This window comes from Cryptomeria japonica, unplaced genomic scaffold, assembly GCF_030272615.1.
Source record: "Cryptomeria japonica unplaced genomic scaffold, Sugi_1.0 HiC_scaffold_54, whole genome shotgun sequence".
In the NCBI taxonomy this organism is placed as follows: domain Eukaryota; kingdom Viridiplantae; phylum Streptophyta; class Pinopsida; order Cupressales; family Cupressaceae; genus Cryptomeria; species Cryptomeria japonica.
In genome coordinates this window covers 587,501-605,000 of record NW_026728876.1, presented here as the reverse complement: position 1 = coordinate 605,000, position 17,500 = coordinate 587,501, and the positions used below count along the sequence as shown (strand labels likewise).

The following is a 17,500-nucleotide window of genomic DNA, read 5'->3' as shown; positions in this document are numbered from 1 at the left end:
GGAGCGCTCCGATGTGTGCTCCAAGGTGCGGCGTGCACGAAGTCCGAGCCCGGTTTGCCCCGGGTGCGCACCTCGCGTGCACCTTCGCCGGGGTGAGCACCTTGGTGTGCAGACCTTGGTTGGGTTGCGCGCCCTGGTGCGCACCAAGGAGCGCTCTGAAGTGTGCTCCAAGGTGCGGCGTGCACGAAGTCGGAGCCCGGTTTGCCCCGGGTGTGCACCTCGGGTGCGCACCTCGCGTGCACCTTCGCTGCGGTGGGCACCTTGGCTGGGTTGCGCGCCTTGGTGGGCACCATGCAGTGCACGAAGTCGGAGCCCGGATTGCCCCGGGCGCGCACCTCCGCCAGGGTGGGCACCTTGGTGCGCACAACTTGCCTGGGCTGCGCACCAGGAAGGGCTCAAGATGGCACCCGCGTTCCGTTTTTTTCACTATCTTTCAGAACGGAAATTTTAAAATCTCGTTTTTTTTTGCCTTTTCTGGAAATTAGTGAAGGCAGCGCATCAAAGGTGCGCAACGCTGGTGCGAACCTGGGAGCGCTCCGATGTGTGCTCCAAGGTGCGGCGTGCACGAAGTCGGACCCCGGTTTGCCCCGGGTGCGCACCTCGCGTGCACCTTGGTGCGCACACCTTGGCTGGGTTGCGCGCCCTGGTGGGCACCATGGTGCGCACCAAGGAGCGCTCCGAAGTGTGCTCCAAGGTGCGGCGTGCACGAAGTCGGAGCCCGGTTTGCCCCGGGTGCGCACCTCGCGTGCACCTTCGCCGCGGTGGGCACCATGGCGTGCACGAAGTCGGAGCCCGGTTTGCCCCGGGTGCGCACCTCGCGTGCACCTTCGCCGGGGTGGGCACCTTGGTGTGCAGACCTTGGCTGGGTTGCGCGCCCTGGTGGGCACCATGGTGCGCACCAAGGAGCGCTCCGAAGTGTGCTCCAAGGTGCGGCCTGCACGAAGTCGGAGCCCGGTTTGCCCCGGGTGTGCACCTCGGGTGGGCACCTTGGTGCGCATGCCTTGCCTGGGCTGCGCACCAGGGCGGGCTCAAGATGGCACCCGCGTTCCTTTTTTTTCACTATCTTTCAAAACGGAAATTTTAAAATCTCATTTTTTTTTGCCTTTTTCTGGAAATTAGTGAAGGCAGCGCATCAAAGGTGCGCACCTCGCTGCCCACCACGGTGCGCAACGCCGGTGGGCACCCGGGAGTGCTTCGAAGTGTGCTCCAAGGTGCTGCGTGCACGTTGTCGGAGCCCGGTTTGCCCCGGGTGCGCACCTCGCGTGCACCTTCGTCGGGGTGGGCACCTTGGCTGGGTTTGCCCCGGCTGCGCTCCGAAGCGGGGTTATTGGAGCGCCGCCTCTTTTTTTGTCGGAGCGTTTGGTGGGGTTTCTCGCATTGGCTCTTCCGAGGCCCGGTTGCCACCCTGGCGCGCACGAAGTCGGAAGTAGGGTTAATTGCCCGGGTGCGCACCTTTGCCAGGGTGGGCACCTTACCTGGGCTGCGCACCAGGGCGGGCTCAAGATGGCACGCGCGTTCCGTTTTTTTCACTATCTTTCAAAACGGAAATTTTAAAATCTCCTTTTTTTTTTGCCTTTTCTGGAAATTAGTGAAGGCAGCGCATCAAAGGTGCGCACCTCGCTGCCCACCTTGGTGTGCTCTGAGGTGCGCACCCGGGAGCGCTACGAAGTGTGCTCCAAGGTGCGGCGTGCACGTTGTCGGAGCCCGGTTTGCCCCGGGTGCGCACCTCGCCTGCACCTTGGCCGGGGTGGGCACCTTGGCTGGGTTTGCCCAGGGTGCGCTCCGAAGCGGGGTTACTGGAGCGCCCCCTCTTTTTTTGTCAGAGCGTTTGGTGGGGTTTCTCGCATTGGCTCTTCCCAGGCCCGGTTGTTGGGTGCGCTCCCACCCTGGCGCGCGCGAAGTTGGAAGTTGGGTTAATTGCCCGGGCGCGCACCTTCGCCAGGGTGGGCACCTTGGTGCGCACACCTTGGCTGGGCTGCGCACCAGGGCGGGCTCAAGATGGCACCAGCATTCCCTTTTTCTCACTATCTTTCAAAACGGAAATTTTAAAATCTCGTTTTTTTTTTGCCTTTTATGGAAATTAGTGAAGGCATCGCATCAAAGGTGCGCACCTCGCTGCCCACCTTGGTGTGCTCCGAGGTGCCCACCACGGTGCGCAACGCCGGTGCGAACCCGGGAGCGCCCCGATGTGTGCTCCAAGGTGCGGCGTGCACGAAGTCGGACCCCGGTTTGCCCCGGGTGCGCACCTCGCGTGCACCTTGGTGCGCACACCTTGGCTGGGTTGCGCGGCCTGGTGGGCACCATGGTGCGCACCAAGGAGCGCTCCGAAGTGTGCTCCAAGGTGCGGCGTGCACGAAGTCGGAGCCCGGTTTGCCCCGGGTACGCACCTCGCGTGCACCTTCGCCGGGGTGGGCACCTCGGCTGGGTTGCGCGCCCTGGTGCGCACCAAGGAGCGCTCCGAAGTGTGCTCCAAGGTGCGGCGTGCACGAAGTCGGAGCCCGGTTTGCCCCGGGTGCGCACCTTCGCCGCGGTGCGCACCATGGCGTGCACGAAGTCGGAGCCCGGTTTGCCCCGGGTGCGCACCTCGCGTGCACCTTCGGCGGGGTTGCGCGCCCTGGTGGGCACCATGGTGCGCACCAAGGAGCGCTCCGAAGTGTGCTCCAAGGTGCGGCGTGCACGAAGTCGGAGCCCGGTTTGCCCCGGGTGCGCACCTCGCGTGCACCTTCGGCGGGGTTGCGCGCCCTGGTGGGCACCATGGTGCGCACCAAGGAGCGCTCCGAAGTGTGCTCCAAGGTGCGGCGTGCACGAAGTCGGAGCCCGGTTTGCCCCGGGTGCGCACCTCGCGTGCACCTTCGCCGCGGTGGGCACCATGGCGTGCACGAAGTCGGAGCCCGGTTTGCCCCGGGTGCGCACCTCGCGTGCACCTTCGCCGGGGTGGGCACCTCGGCTGGGTTGCGCGCCCTGGTGCGCACCAAGGAGCGCTCCGAAGTGTGCTCCAAGGTGCGGCGTGCACGAAGTCGGAGCCCGGTTTGCCCCGGGTGCGCACCTCGCGTGCACCTTCGCCAGGGTGGGCACCTCGGTGCGCACACCTTCTCAATGTTTTCTTGCCTTTTCTGGAAATTGGTGAAGGCAGCGCATCAAAGGTGCGCACCTCGGTGTGCTCCGAGGTGCGAACCCGAGAGCGCTCCGAGGTGCCCACGAAGTCGAAAGTCGGGTTAATTGCATTGTTTTCCCCGGGTGCGCTCCGAGGTGCGCAACATCGGCGCGCACCAAGGAGGGCTCCGAAGTGTGCTCCAAGGTGCGCACGATGGCGTGCACCTCTGGTGCGCACGATTCGGAGCTCGGTTTGACCGGGGTGCGCACACCTTGGCTGGGTTGCGCACCTTTTGTGCGCTCCAAGGTGCGCACGAAGTCGGAGCTCGGTTTGCCCCGGGTGCGCACCTTCGCCAGGGTGCGCACCTTGATGCGCACGCCTTGGCTGGGCTGCGCACCTTGGTGGGCGCCATGGTGCGCACCTTTCGTGCGCTCCAAGGTGCGCACGAAGTCGGAGCTCGGTTTGCCCCGGGTGCGCACCTTGGTGGGCGCCATGGTGCACTCCGAGGTGCCCAAGATTGGTGCGCACCAAGGAGCGCTCCGAAGTGCGCTCCAAGGTGCGCGCGAAGTCGAAAGTTGGGTTAATTGTCCGGTTTGCCTCGGGTGCGCACCTTGCGTGCACCTTCGCCAGGGTGGGCTGGGCTGCGCACACCTTGGCACCCGCGTTTCCTTCATTTTAAATTTTTTTTTTTTACAATCTCTCAAGTGGGAAATTCTATAATCTCAACTTTTTTTGCCTTTTCAGGAAACTTTTGAATGGAGCGCATCATTGGTGCGCTCCGAAGTGTGCTCCAAAGCTCTCTCCAGCTGCGTGCACCTGCCCCGGCCGCGCACCCGGCCCCGCCCAGCTTCGCTCACCTGTCCCGGGCGTCTGGTGCGGAACCTTAGAGTAAGAAACATCACCGTGCACCTTGGCCAACGTGCGCGACTCGACCGAGCGCGCACTGGCCGAGGTGCACACCGATTTCACCTGGGTGCGCGCGCAGCACCTCGGGCGCACCGGGGTGCGCGCACAACGCCCGGGTTGCACCGTGGCCTGTGTGCTCGGGGCGCCTCGGGTGCGCGCTCGGTGTCGCCCCCCGCGCGCGCGGTAGTGCGGGCAGCGCACCCCGGCCCGGCCCGGCCCCGACGAGAACGCAAACGGGCAAAAGGTTTATTCAAATAGCATTGCGACGCCCGGCGAAAAACTAAAAAAGGGTGCAACACCGGGACTTCCCGGGAGGTCACCCATCCCAGTACTACTCCGGCCCAAGCGCGCTTAACTGCGGAGTTCTGATGGGATCCGGTGCACTAACGCTGGTATGATCGCACCCGTTATGAGCTTGTCGCAGTGTGTACTTAGCAAACCGCGACCCACGTGCGAATCCACCCCGGCCACCCACCCCCGTCGAGGTGCACACCCTCCCTCGCGAAGTGCGCCCCGTTCGCCAAGTGTGAGCCCTGCCCGGGTGCGCGCACCTTGCTAGGGCGTCGGGTGTGCACCCGGCCCGGCCTACGTGCGTGCACCTGGAGGGGGCGTCGTGTGCGTGCAGTGTCCCGTCTGCAACGCGGTGCCCACACACCACCTCGGGCGCAACGACCTGCGCTCACATGTGGGCCGAGTGCACCTTGGTGCATGTTCGGGGCGCCTCGGGTGCACGCTCGATCTTGCCCCGGTGCACCAAGGCGCTCGGTTTGCCCCGGGTGCGCACTTGGTGCAAGGTGGGCACCCAAAATAGGGATCAAGCACCAAAACACAAGTTTCGGGATGCAAAATGGGACCCAAGGACCACAAATGCGTTCCAAGACCCATGATGGGTCCACGAGAACAAAAATGTGTTCCGAGACTTAATAAACAAATATTGGGTTTTAGGAGAAGAAACATGCTCTGATGCCCAAAACGAGAATCGACCCCGAAAAGGCCACAGGCCAAAAGTGGGATGCGAGACAAAAAAAAATGGGACCCGAGGACCAAAATTGGGTTCCCAGGTCGAAGACAGGGCAACCGGACAAGAAACGACCTCTAAGGCTCGAAATGAGTCCCGACGACTAAAACTTGACAAGAAGCACCCATCAGGCACCCAACTCGACACCCATGGGATGCCGACCCACCCGGGCTTCCACCTAGCACACCTTGGCACCCACCCACCCTCGCACCCAACCTCGCACCCAACTTAGCACCTTTGAACCCACATTGGCACTCACCCTGACCCTGGCACCTTGGAACCCACATTGGCACTCACCTTGACCCTGGCACCCACCTTTGCACTCACCTTGGGACCCACCCTGGCTCCCACCTCGGCACCCACCCAGACACCCACCTTGGTTCCTTGGCACCCACCTTGGATCCTTGGCACCCACCCCGACACCCACCTTGGCACGCAACTTGGCTACTTGCCACCCACCTTGGCTCCTTGACGCCCACCCCGACAACCACCCCGTGACCTACCCTGGCTAGGGTTGGTGCACACCCACCCTGGTGCCCACCTTGGCACCCACCCTATGACCCACCTTGGCACGCACCTTAGTACCCACCCCGTTACCCACCCTAGGACCCACCCCGTGACCCACCTTGGCCAGGGTGGGTGCACCCACCCTGGTGCCCACCTTGGCACCCACCCATCCTAGCACCCAGCCTGTGACCGGGCTTGGAACCCAACCTTGCACCCGCACCCGTCTTGGCCAGTGTGGGTGCGCACCCATCCTGGCACCCACGTTGTGACACACCCTTTAACCCACGCACCCTAGCACCCACGTTGGCACCCACCTTGGAACCCAACCTAGCAACTTGGCACCCACCCCGTGACCCACCTTGGCATCCACCATAGCAGTCGCCGACTTGGCACCCACCTCGGCACCCACCTTGACACTTGTGGACCCACCTTGCCACTCACCCTAGCATCGACCCATCCTAGCACCCACCCTGGCACCTTTGCACCCTAGCACTCACCCATCCTAGCACCTAACCTGTGACCCACCTTGACACTCACCCTCGCACCCACCTTGGAACCCAACCTAGCACCCACCCACCCTGACACCAACCCTAGCACCTACCCACCCTTGCACCCACCCTGTGACCCATCTTGGCACCCACCCATCCTACCACTCAACCTATCACCCACCTTCTCACCCACCTTGGCATCCACCTTAGCACCCACCCACACTGGCACCTTGGCACCCACCTCGGGCAAGGTGGGTGCACACCCACCCTGGCACCCAATTTAGAACCCACCGAGCATGTTACCCACCTTGGCACCCACATTGCAGCCCACCCTAGTACCCACCCTATGACCCACATTGGCATCCACACCCTAGCACCCAGGCACCTCGACACCCGCCTTGACACCCACCCTAGCACTGAACCTGTGACCCACCTTGGAACTCACCCTAGAACCCACCCACCCTGTGAACCACCTTGGCATCCACCTTAGCACCCACCCACCTTGGCACCCACTCTAGCACTCACCCATCCTAACACCCAACTTGTTACCCACCTTGGCACCCGCCCTCGCGTCCACCTTGAAACCCACCCTAGCACCCACCCACGCAGGAGCCCACCTTGGCACCCAACCTAACACCCACGCATCCTGGCACCCAACTTGTGACCCACCTTGGAACCCACCCTAGTACCCACCTTTGAACCCACTATATCACCAACCCACCTTGGCACCCACCCTATGACCCTCTTTGGAATCCACCCTAGCACGCACCCACCCTGGCACCCACCATGGAGCGCACCCTAGCACCCACCCACCTCGGCACGCACCTCAACACCCACCTTGGTGTGCGCACTGCGCCAACCTCTCAAAGACCCTATGTGGTGCGCTCCAAAGTGTACACCTTTGGTGCGCTCCAAGGTGCGCACCTTTGGTGCACACCGAGGTGCACACCAAAGTGTGCACCGAGGTGAGCACCAAAGTGCACTCCAGGGTGCACACCAAGGCGTGCACCTTTGGTGCGGTCAATGCAAACGAATTCGGAAGTTGGGGTCGATGTCCTAATCGCTGCTGCAGACTACACGTATGAGAATCGGACAAATAGCTTTATATAGGGGAGGTGTTGCGTTTGATGGGTCGACTCCCCTGGTTGTGTGCACTGCACCAACTTCAAAGACCCTGTCTTGTTTAAGAAGTCAAAAGTTGGGGTGGATGTCCTAATCATTGCTGCAGTCTACGCATGTATGAGAATCAGACAAATAGCTTATATAGGGGAGGTGTTGCATTCGGTGGGTTGACTCCCCTGGTTGTGCGCACTGCGCCAACCTCAAAGACCCCGCATAGCAGAAGAAGTCGGAAGTCGGATTTTGGTGAGCACCAAGGCGTGCACCTTTGGTGCGGTCAACGCAGACGAATTCAGAAGTTGGGGTGGATGTCCTAATCGTTGTTGCAGGCTACACATGTATGAGAATCAGACAAATAGCTTATATAGGGGAGGTGTTGGGTTTGATGGGTCAACTCCCTTGGTTGTGCGCATTACGCCAACCTCAAAGACCTTGTTTTCGTTAAGAAGTCAAAAGTTGGGGTCAATGTCCTAATGGCTCCTGCAGGCTACACATGTATGAGAATCGGACAAATAGCTTATATAGGGGAGGTGTTGGGTTTGATGGGTCGACTCCCCTGGTTGTGCGCATTACGTCAACCTCAAAGACCTTGTTTTCGTTAAGAAGTCAAAAGTTGGGGTCGATGTCCTAATTGCTCCTGTAGACTACACATGTATGAGAATCAGACAAATAGCTTATATAGGGGAGGTGTTGGGTTTGATGGGTTGACTCCCCTAGTTGTTCGCATTACACCAACCTCAAAGACCTTGTTTTCGTTTAGAAGCCGAAAGTTGGGGTCGATGTCCTAATTGCTCCTGCAGGCTACGCATGTATGAGAATCAGACAAATAGCTTATATAGGGGAGGTGTTGGGTTTGATGGGTCGACTCCCCTGGTTGTGCGCATTGCGCCAACCTCAAAGACCCTGCATTGCGGATGAAGTCGAAAGTCAGAGTTTGGTGTGCTACAAGGTGTGGTCGAAGGTGCTCACCTAGGTGTGCACCTTTGGAGCACAGGAAAAGTGCCCTCCAAAAGTGCGCACCTTTGGAGTGCACAAAAGTGCCCTCCAAAAGTGCGCACCTTTGGAGCGCAGAAAAGTGCCCTCCAAAAAGTGCCCTCCAAAAGTGCGCACCTTTGGAGCGCAGAAAAGTGCCCTCCAAAAAGTGCCCTCCAAAAGTGCGCACCTTTGGAGCGCAGAAAAGTGCCCTCCAAAAAGTGCCCTCCAAAAGTGCGCACCTTTGGAGCGCAGAAAAGTGCCCTCCAAAAGTGCGCACCTTTGGAGCGCAGAAAAGTGCCCTCCAAAAAGTGCCCTCCAAAAGTGCGCACCTTTGGAGCGCAGAAAAGTGCCCTCCAAAAAGTGCCCTCCAAAAGTGCGCACCTTTGGAGCGCAGAAAAGTGCCCTCCAAAAAGTGCCCTCCAAAAGTGCGCACCTTTGGAGCGCAGAAAAGTGCCCTCCAAAAAGTGCCCTCCAAAAGTGCGCACCTTTGGAGCGCAGAAAAGTGCCCTCCAAAAGTGCGCACCTTTGGAGCGCACAAAAGTGCCCTCCAAAAGTGCGCACTTTTGGTGCGCACCAAGGCGCTGGTTCGGTCGTTGCAGGCGAGTTCGGAAGTTGGGGTCGATGTCCTGAGCGGAGGTGCAAACTACACAGGTGTCGGAATCGGACAAATAGCTTATATAGGGGAGGTGTATGCTTCGATGGGTCGACTCCCCAGGTTGAGCGCACCGCGCCAACCTCAAAGACCCTACGGTATGGATGAAGTCGGAAGTTGGGTCCGATGACCAATTCGATTAGTAGGTATGCTCATGAGGTCGGAATTTGGGTCCGATGACCTGCCATGTGCAGGAAGGCGAATGTTGACACTGTGCGTTGCAAGGTGCACACCAAGGCGCTGGTGCGGTCTTTTTAGTCGAGTTCGGAAGTTGGGGTCGATGTCCTGATCGGAGGTGCAAGCTACACAGGTGTGGGAATCGGACAAATAGCTTATATAGGGGAGGTGTATGCTTCGTTGGGTCGACTCCCCGGGTTGAGCGCACCGCGCCAACCTCAAAGACCCTACGGTATGGATGAAGTCGGAAGTTGGGTCCGATGACCGATTCGATATGTAGGCATACTCGCGAGGTCGGAATTTGGGTCCGATGACCTGCCACGTGCAGGAAGGCGAATGTTGGCACTGTGCGTTGCAAGGTGCGCACCAAGGCGCTGGTTCGGTCGTTGGAGGCGAGTTCGGAAGTTGGGGTCGATGTCTTGATCGGAGGTGCAAACTACACAGGTGTGGGAATCGGACAAATAGCTTATATAGGGGAGGTGTATGCTTCGTTGGGTCGACTCCCCGGGTTGAGCGCACCGCGCCAACCTCAAAGACCCTACGGTATGGATGAAGTCGGAAGTTGGGTCCGATGACCGATTCGATATGTAGGCATACTCGCGAGGTCGGAATTTGGGTCCGATGACCTGCCATGTGCAGGAAGGCGAATGTTGGGACTGTGCGTCGCAAGGTGCGCACCAAGGCGCTGGTGCCGTCGTTGCAGTCGAGTTCGGAAGTTGGGGTCGATGTCCTGGTCAGAGGTGCAAACTACACAGGTGTGGGAATCGGACAAATAGCTTATATAGGGGAGGTGTATGCTTCGATGGGTCGACTCCCTGGGTTGAGCGCACCGCGCCAACCTCAAAGACCCTACAGTATGGATGAAGTCGGAAGTTGGGTCCGATGACCGATTCGATACGTAGGCATATTGGCGAGGTCTGAATTTGTGTCCGATGACCTGCCATGCGCAGGAAGGCGGAATTTGGGTCCGATGACCGAGTTGATGGCGTGCCATGCGCAGAAAGGCGGAATTTGGGTCCGATGACCGAGTTGATGTTGATGGCCCGCCATGCACAGGAAGGCGGAATTTGGGTCCGATGACCGATTTGAAGGCGTGCCATACGCAAAAAGGCGGAGTTTGGGTCCGATGACCGAGTTGATATTGATGGCCCGCCATGCGCAGGAAGGCGGAATTTGGGTCCGATGACCTGACATACGCATGGAGTCCGACTCGGGGGCCGATGTTCGATTCGATGACTTGCATTGTGGGTAAAGTCGGAAGTTGTGGTCTTTGACCCGATTCGATGACCAGACTTCGGCTGCTTGAGAATCGGACAAATAACTTATATAGGGGAGGTAGTGTTCTCGAGCATCCTCCCCCCGTGCCCGTTTATGTCGATTGATGCTGGTGCTCGACTGGTTGGAGCGCTCGGATGCAAAAATCTTGCACCAGGATTTATCGATTGTGATGGACACGGCAAGTCTCCTGATTGCTATGCAGGAGCTCATCGTGAATCTCTATGCGGCCTTGGTATGGACTCGACCTGCGGAATGGTTCGGCAATGGTAGTCGCTCCAACACGTCCTTGCAATGGCCACAGAGGTGATTCGACTAGAGCTCCAGTCTAGCTTTTGGGTTGCTTGGCGGACTGGTATAGCCGCGATCGAGTTCCGGCCATGAACGTTTTAGATAGCTCTTGGGCTTTCTGGGACGGAAGTCGGAAGTTTGGGCTGTTGTCCGATTTGATGACCATTCTTCGGATGTGTGAGAATCGGACAAATAACTTATATAGGGGACTGTGTTGTCTCACGCAGCCCCCTCCGTGCCCCTCTATCTCGACCGATGTTGGTGCTTGAAAGGGTTGGGATCGCTCGGATTTATAAACGTGCACCACCATTTGTCGAGTGTGAGGGACGCGGCAGGTCTCCTAAATGCTATGCGGGCGCTCTCTGAGAATCTCTATCCGGCCTCGACACAGACTAGTCTTGCTGAATGGTTTGGCACTGGTAGTCGATCCAACACGTCGTTGTTGTGGCCGCCTAGGCGATTCGATTCGAGCCCCCGTCTAGCTTTTGGGTTGCTTGGCGGATTTTGCCCTATCCGCAAGTGAGCTCGGTCCCTAAACGTTCGAGAAACCCGATTGCTATGCGCCGACTCTCTTTCTTGCGAGCCTCCATCTAGCTTTTGGGTCTCTACGGAACGGAAGTCGGAATCTGGGACCGTTGTTTGATTCGACGAGGCAGACTACGGTTGTGCGAGAATCGGACAAATAACTTATATAGGGGAGGTGTTGACTGGAGCATTCTCCCCCGTGCCCCTCTAACTCGACCAATGCTGGCGCTCGAACGGTGGTAGCGCTCGGATTTTCATTGAGCGCCAGCATTGGTCGATTTAGAGGGGCATGCGAGATTCCCGAATGCTATGCGAGGGCTCTAACGGAAATGTCTATTGGTTTCGGTATGGATGCAATTGCGAGTGGTTCGGCAAAGGTAGTCGTTCCGATGCGTCCCTGTCGTGGCCAAATCGATAATTCGATTTGAGCCCTCGTATAGCATTTGGGTCTCTCGATGTGATTCCGCATTCCAGTCCCTTTGGGCACTGCTTGAGCCGCATCCCAGGGGGTTCCCTTCCCAATAATCTGCCTCGCAACCCGATTGCTATGCGGTGAGGCTCCTCGGCCGCCTCGGAACTATCTGTGTATCAGACGCATCGCGGGATAAGGGGTTGGCAACGGTAGTCGCCCCAAGCGCGTCCGATGCTTGGACCATTCCGAGGCGGCCCTGAAGCCTCTTCCGTCTAGCCGTTGGGTCCTTCTCGCCGCATCCCTCGCCTCGCACCCCGATTGCTATGCGGTGAGGCTCCTCGGCCGCCTCGGAACTATCTGTGTATCGGACGCGTCGCGGGATAAGGGGTTGTCACTGGTAGTCGCCCCAAGCGCGTCCGATGCTTGGACCATTCCGAGGCGGCCCTGAAGCCTCTTCCGTCTAGCCGTTGGGTCCTTCTCGCCGCATCCCTCGCCTCGCACCCCGATTGCTATGCGGTGAGGCTCCTCGGCCGCCTCGGAACTATCTGTGTATCGGACGCGTCGCGGGATAAGGGGTTGTCATTGGTAGTCGCCCCAAGCGCGTCCGATGCTTGGACCATTCCGAGGCGGCCCTGAAGCCTCTTCCGTCTAGCCGTTGGGTCCTTCTCGCCGCATCCCTCGCCTCGCACCCCGATTGCTATGCGGTGAGGCTCCTCGGCCGCCTCGGAACTATCTGTGTATCGGACGCGTCGCGGGATAAGGGGTTGTCACTGGTAGTCGCCCCAAGCGCGTCCGATGCTTGGACCATTCCGAGGCGGCCCTGAAGCCTCTTCCGTCTAGCCGTTGGGTCCTTCTCGCCGCATCCCTCGCCTCGCACCCCGATTGCTATGCGGTGAGGCTCCTCGGCCGCCTCGGAACTATCTGTGTATCGGACGCGTCGCGGGATAAGGGGTTGTCACTGGTAGTCGCCCCAAGCGCGTTCGATGCTTGGACCATTCCGAGGCGGCCCTGAAGCCTCTTCCGTCTAGCCGTTGGGTCCTTCTCGCCGCATCCCTCGCCTCGCACCCCGATTGCTATGCGGTGAGGCTCCTCGGCCGCCTTGGAACTATCTGTGTATCGGACGCGTCGCGGGATAAGGGGTTGTCACTGGTAGTCGCCCCAAGCGCGTCCGATGCTTAGACCATTCCGAGGCGGACCCGAAGCCTCTTCCGTCTAGCCGTTGGGTCCTTCTCGCCGCATCCTTCGCCTCGCACCCCGATTGCTATGCGGTGAGGCTCCTCGGCCGCCTCGGAACTATCTGTGTATCGGACGCGTCGCGGGATAAGGGGTTGTCACTGGTAGTCGCCCCAAGCGCGTCCGATGCTTGGACCATTCCGAGGCGGACCCGAAGCCTCTTCCGTCTAGCCGTTGGGTCCTTCTCGCCGCATCCCTCGCCTCGCACCCCGATTGCTATGCGGTGAGGCTCCTCGGCCGCCTTGGAACTATCTGTGTATCGGACGCGTCGCGGGATAAGGGGTTGTCACTGGTAGTCGCCCCAAGCGCGTCCGATGCTTGGACCATTCCGAGGCGGACCCGAAGCCTCTTCCGTCTAGCCGTTGGGTCCTTCTCGCCGCATCCCTCGCCTCGCACCCCGATTGCTATGCGGTGAGGCTCCTCGGCCGCCTTGGAACTATCTGTGTATCGGACGCGTCGCGGGATAAGGGGTTGTCACTGGTAGTCGCCCCAAGCGCGTCCGATGCTTGGACCATTCCGAGGCGGACCCGAAGCCTCTTCCGTCTAGCCGTTGGGTCCTTCTCGCCGCATCCCTCGCCTCGCACCCCGATTGCTATGCGGTGAGGCTCCTCGGCCGCCTTGGAACTATCTGTGTATCGGACGCGTCGCGGGATAAGGGGTTGTCACTGGTAGTCGCCCCAAGCGCGTCCGATGCTTGGACCATTCCGAGGCGGCCCCGAAGCCTCTTCCGTGTAGCCGTTGGGTCCTTCTCGCCGCATCCCTCGCCTCGCACCCCGATTGCTATGCGGTGAGGCTCCTCGGCCGCCTTGGAACTATCTGTGTATCGGACGCGTCGCGGGATAAGGGGTTGTCACTGGTAGTCGCCCCAAGCGCGTCCGATGCTTGGACCATTCCGAGGCGGCCCCGAAGCCTCTTCCGTGTAGCCGTTGGGTCCTTCTCGCCGCATCCCTCGCCTCGCACCCCGATTGCTATGCGGTGAGGCTCCTCGGCCGCCTTGGAACTATCTGTGTATCGGACGCGTCGCGGGATAAGGGGTTGTCACTGGTAGTCGCCCCAAGCGCGTCCGATGCTTGGACCATTCCGAGGCGGACCTGAAGCCTCTTCCCTCTAGCCGTTGGGGCTTTCTCGCCGCATCCCTCGCCTCGCACCCTGATTGCTATGCTGTGAGGCTCCTCGGCCGCCTTGGAACTATCTGTGTATCGGACGCATCGCGGGATAAGGGGTTGGCAGTGGTAGTCGCCCCAAGCGCATCCGATGCTTGGACCATTCCGAGGCGGCCCTGCAGCCTCTTCCGTCTAGCCGTTGGGGCCATCTCGCCGCATCCCCCACCTCGCACCACGATTGCTATGCGGTGAGGCTCCTTGGCCGCCTCGGAACTATCTGTGTATCGGACGCATCGCGGGATAAGGGGTTGTCACTGGTAGTCGCCCCAAGCGCGTCCGATGCTTGGACTATTCCGAGGCGGCCCTGCAGCCTCTTCCGTCTAGCCGTTGGGGCCATCTCGCTGCATCCCCCACCTCCTCGGCCGCCTCGGAACTATCTGTGTATCGGACGCATCGCGGGATAAGGGGTTGGCAGTGGTAGTCGCCCCAAGCGCGTCCGATGCTTGGACTATTCCGAGGCAGCCCTGCAGCCTCTTCCGTCTAGCCTTTGGGGCCATCTCGCCGCATCCCTCGCCTCGCACCCCGATTGCTATGCGGTGAGGCTCCTCGGCCGCCTGGGAACTATCTTCGTATCGGACGCATCGCGGGATAAGGGGTTGTCACTGGTAGTCGCCCCAAGCGCGTCCGATGCTTGGACTATTCCGAGGCGGCCCTGTGGCCTCTTCCGTCTAGCCGTTGGGGCCATCTCGCCGCATCCCCCACCTCGCACCCCGATTGCTATGCGGTGAGGCTCTTCGGCCGCCTTGGAACTATCTTCGTATCGGACGCATTGCGGGATAAGGGGTTGTCACTGGTAGTGGCCCCAAGCGCGTCCGATGCTTGGACTATTCCGAGGCGGCCCTGCAGCCTCTTCCGTCTAGCCGTTGGGGCCATCTCGCCGCATCCCCCACCTCGCACCCCGATTGCTATGCGGTGAGGCTCCTCGGCCGCCTTGGAACTATCTTCGTATCGGACGCATCGCGGGATAAGGGGTTGTCACTGGTAGTCGCCCCAAGCGCGTCCGATGCTTGGACTATTCCGACGCGGCCCTGTGGCCTCTTCCGTCTAGCCGTTGGGGCCATCTCGCCGCATCCCCCACCTCGCACCCCGATTGCTATGCGGTGAGGCTCCTCGGCCGCCTTGGAACCATCTTCGTATCGGACGCATCGCGGGATAGGGGGCTGTCACTGGTAGTCGCCCCAAGCGTGTCCGATGCTTGGACCATTCCTAGGCGGCCCTGAAGCCTCTTCCGTCTAGCCGTTGGGGCCTTCCCGCCCCATCCCTCGCCTCGCACCCCCGATTGCTATGCGGTGAGGCTCCTCGGCCGCCTTGGAACCATCTGTGTATCGGACGCATCGCGGGATAAGGGGTTGGCACTGGCAGTCGCCCCAAGCGCGTCCGATGCTTGGACCATTCCGAGGTGGCCCTGAAGCCTCTTCCGTCTAGCCGTTGGGGCCTTCCCGCCCCATCCCTCGCCTCGCACCCCGATTGATATGCGGTGAGGCTCCTCGGCCGCCTTGGAACTATCTGTGTATCGGACGCATCGCGGGATAAGGGGTTGGCACTGGTAGTCGTCCCAATCGCATCCGATGCTTGGACCATTCCGAGGCGGCCCTGCAGCCTCTTCCGTTTAGCCGTCGGGGCCTTCCCGCCGCATCCCTCGCCTCGCATCCCGATTCCTATGCGGTGAGTCTTCTCGGCCGCCGCGGAACTATACCTGTTATTGCTACTGCATCCTTCGGCTGGTAACCTCCTCTGCCGCCTTGGAACGTTCTCTTTGTCGGACGCGTCGCGGGATAAGGGGTTGGCACTGGTAGTCGCCCCAAGCGCGCCCGATGCATAGACCGCTCCGAGTCGACCTTGCTTTCAGCCTCTCACATGCATAGACCTCTCTGAGTCGACCCTGCAGCCTCTCACGTTTAGCCTTTGGAATCTCGCCTCACAACATGATTGCTATCCTTGATGCATCCCTTGCCTCGAGCCCTGATTGCTTTCTTGGCTGCATCCCTCCTCTCCTCACAGCCCGGTTGTCATCACTGCTTCATCCGTCGCTTCATGCATTCTGGCTGCTGGGCCCTTCCCACCGCACACCTCGATTGCTATCTCTTCTGCATCACACACCCCGATTGCTATCTCTGCTACATCCCTCGGCTCTCACTTCTGCATCCTTCGCCTCACACCTCGATTGCTATCAATGCTGCATCCGTAACCTCACACCCCGATTGCTATGCGGGGAGGCTCCTTGGCCGCCTTGGAAATTTCTGTGTGTCGGACGCACCGCGGGATAAGGGGTTGGCACTGGTAGTCGCCCCAAGTGCGCCCGATTCTTAGACCGCTTCGAGGTGACCTCGTAGCCTCTTTCGTCCAGGCTTCCTGCCTTCAACGCCCTTTTTACACCTCGATTGCTATGCGCGGGCTCGTTGGCGTCTATCACCTCTCTGCGAAGAGTGGCACGATGATTGTTGGGGTAAATCGTAGCAGTCCGATCTCTGGCCTTGGGCCATTGTGAGGGCTGATCGATTTCCTGTGCGCATCTCGTGTTCGCCCAGTAACAGACTCGACGACTTGTAATCGGTCTTGTTCCCGATTGTTCCTGGAGGTAGTCTTCGGAACTCTTGGATTTGACCTGTCACTCGAACTGTCCTCTTCCGAGGATGCTTGTGTGTGTGTGCTTGTGCCATTTCCTTGGCGGTATTAACGAGATATTAAAGAGCGGAGTGAGCGCCTCGCCCAGCTATGTTTGGGGCTCTCACTCCCTTACCCGGTGTGCGACCGCTTTGCACGTAGGTTGCGGAGCATCGCGACTCTTTCGATGTTTGGCGGTTGTCTTCCGGTGATGCGTTGGTCCCGAAGTGCACGTTACTAGCATTTCTGCCATTGTTCTCGATCTTTGGCACGTTCCTTCGTTGCAATTGGATATATATCTCCGTTTATACGCGCAGGCTTCTCCCGCCTATTCAGCGCTGTCCCACTCTCAGCACTCTCGTGGTCTCCTTGGCTTCTCTCTCCCGTGAGCGAGCTCTCTTCTCGAGTCTTTTCCATGTCCCATGGAGGTTGCCTTGCGAAATTCGGGCACACAAACGTGACCGGATAAGAGCGGAATTGCCTATGAGGAGAAGCTCACCTTAGGGAGCAGCAATGCCGAGTGTTTCGACAGAGGGTAGAGGGGGCGTTGTTTGGGCGGTTGCACAAAAGAGTGCTACGTTTGCACTGAAGGTTGCTTCTTCGTCTCCGACGAACTCTTCGAGGCAAAAAAGCTTGTTTACGGGGTCGAGGTGGGACTGTTCGTGCGAGTTGCGCCACCAAAAGTGCGTAGGGGGCATATACCTGGGAAATGGATGTCTCTGAGTGGCCTTACTCGGTCGCGTGCACGGTGCATTCTCTAACGGCAGGACTGTCGCGAGCATGTGCGGTTCGGATGTTTTCGGGTAAAGGGTTCCGTACGGGATGTTCTTCCCAGGCTCCTGTGAACCGAGACTCTGCATCGTCATGCTCCGGCTCCCGTGGGTGCTTCATGCCTCGTCGAGCTGTTTGTCGTGGACGATTAAGGCCGAGGCCTTCCTTCGAGAGGGGAATTGTTCAGGCTGGTCGAGGCGGGATTGTTCGTGCGGGGTGCACCACCAAAAGTGCGTAGGGGGCATATGCCTGGGAAATGGATGTCTCTGAGTGGCCTTACTCGGTCGCGT

At 59.7% G+C, this 17,500-nt stretch overlaps 1 non-coding gene across 1 annotated transcript; it reads right to left on the bottom strand.

Annotated features, from left to right (window-relative positions):
* Positions 1 to 4,287: 4,287 nt before the first annotated feature.
* On the bottom strand, positions 4,288 to 4,406 carry LOC131862965 (5S ribosomal RNA). Its single transcript, XR_009361900.1, has one exon. It is a non-coding gene; the product is annotated as a 5S ribosomal RNA (ribosomal RNA).
* Between the last annotated feature and the right edge of the window lie 13,094 nt (positions 4,407 to 17,500).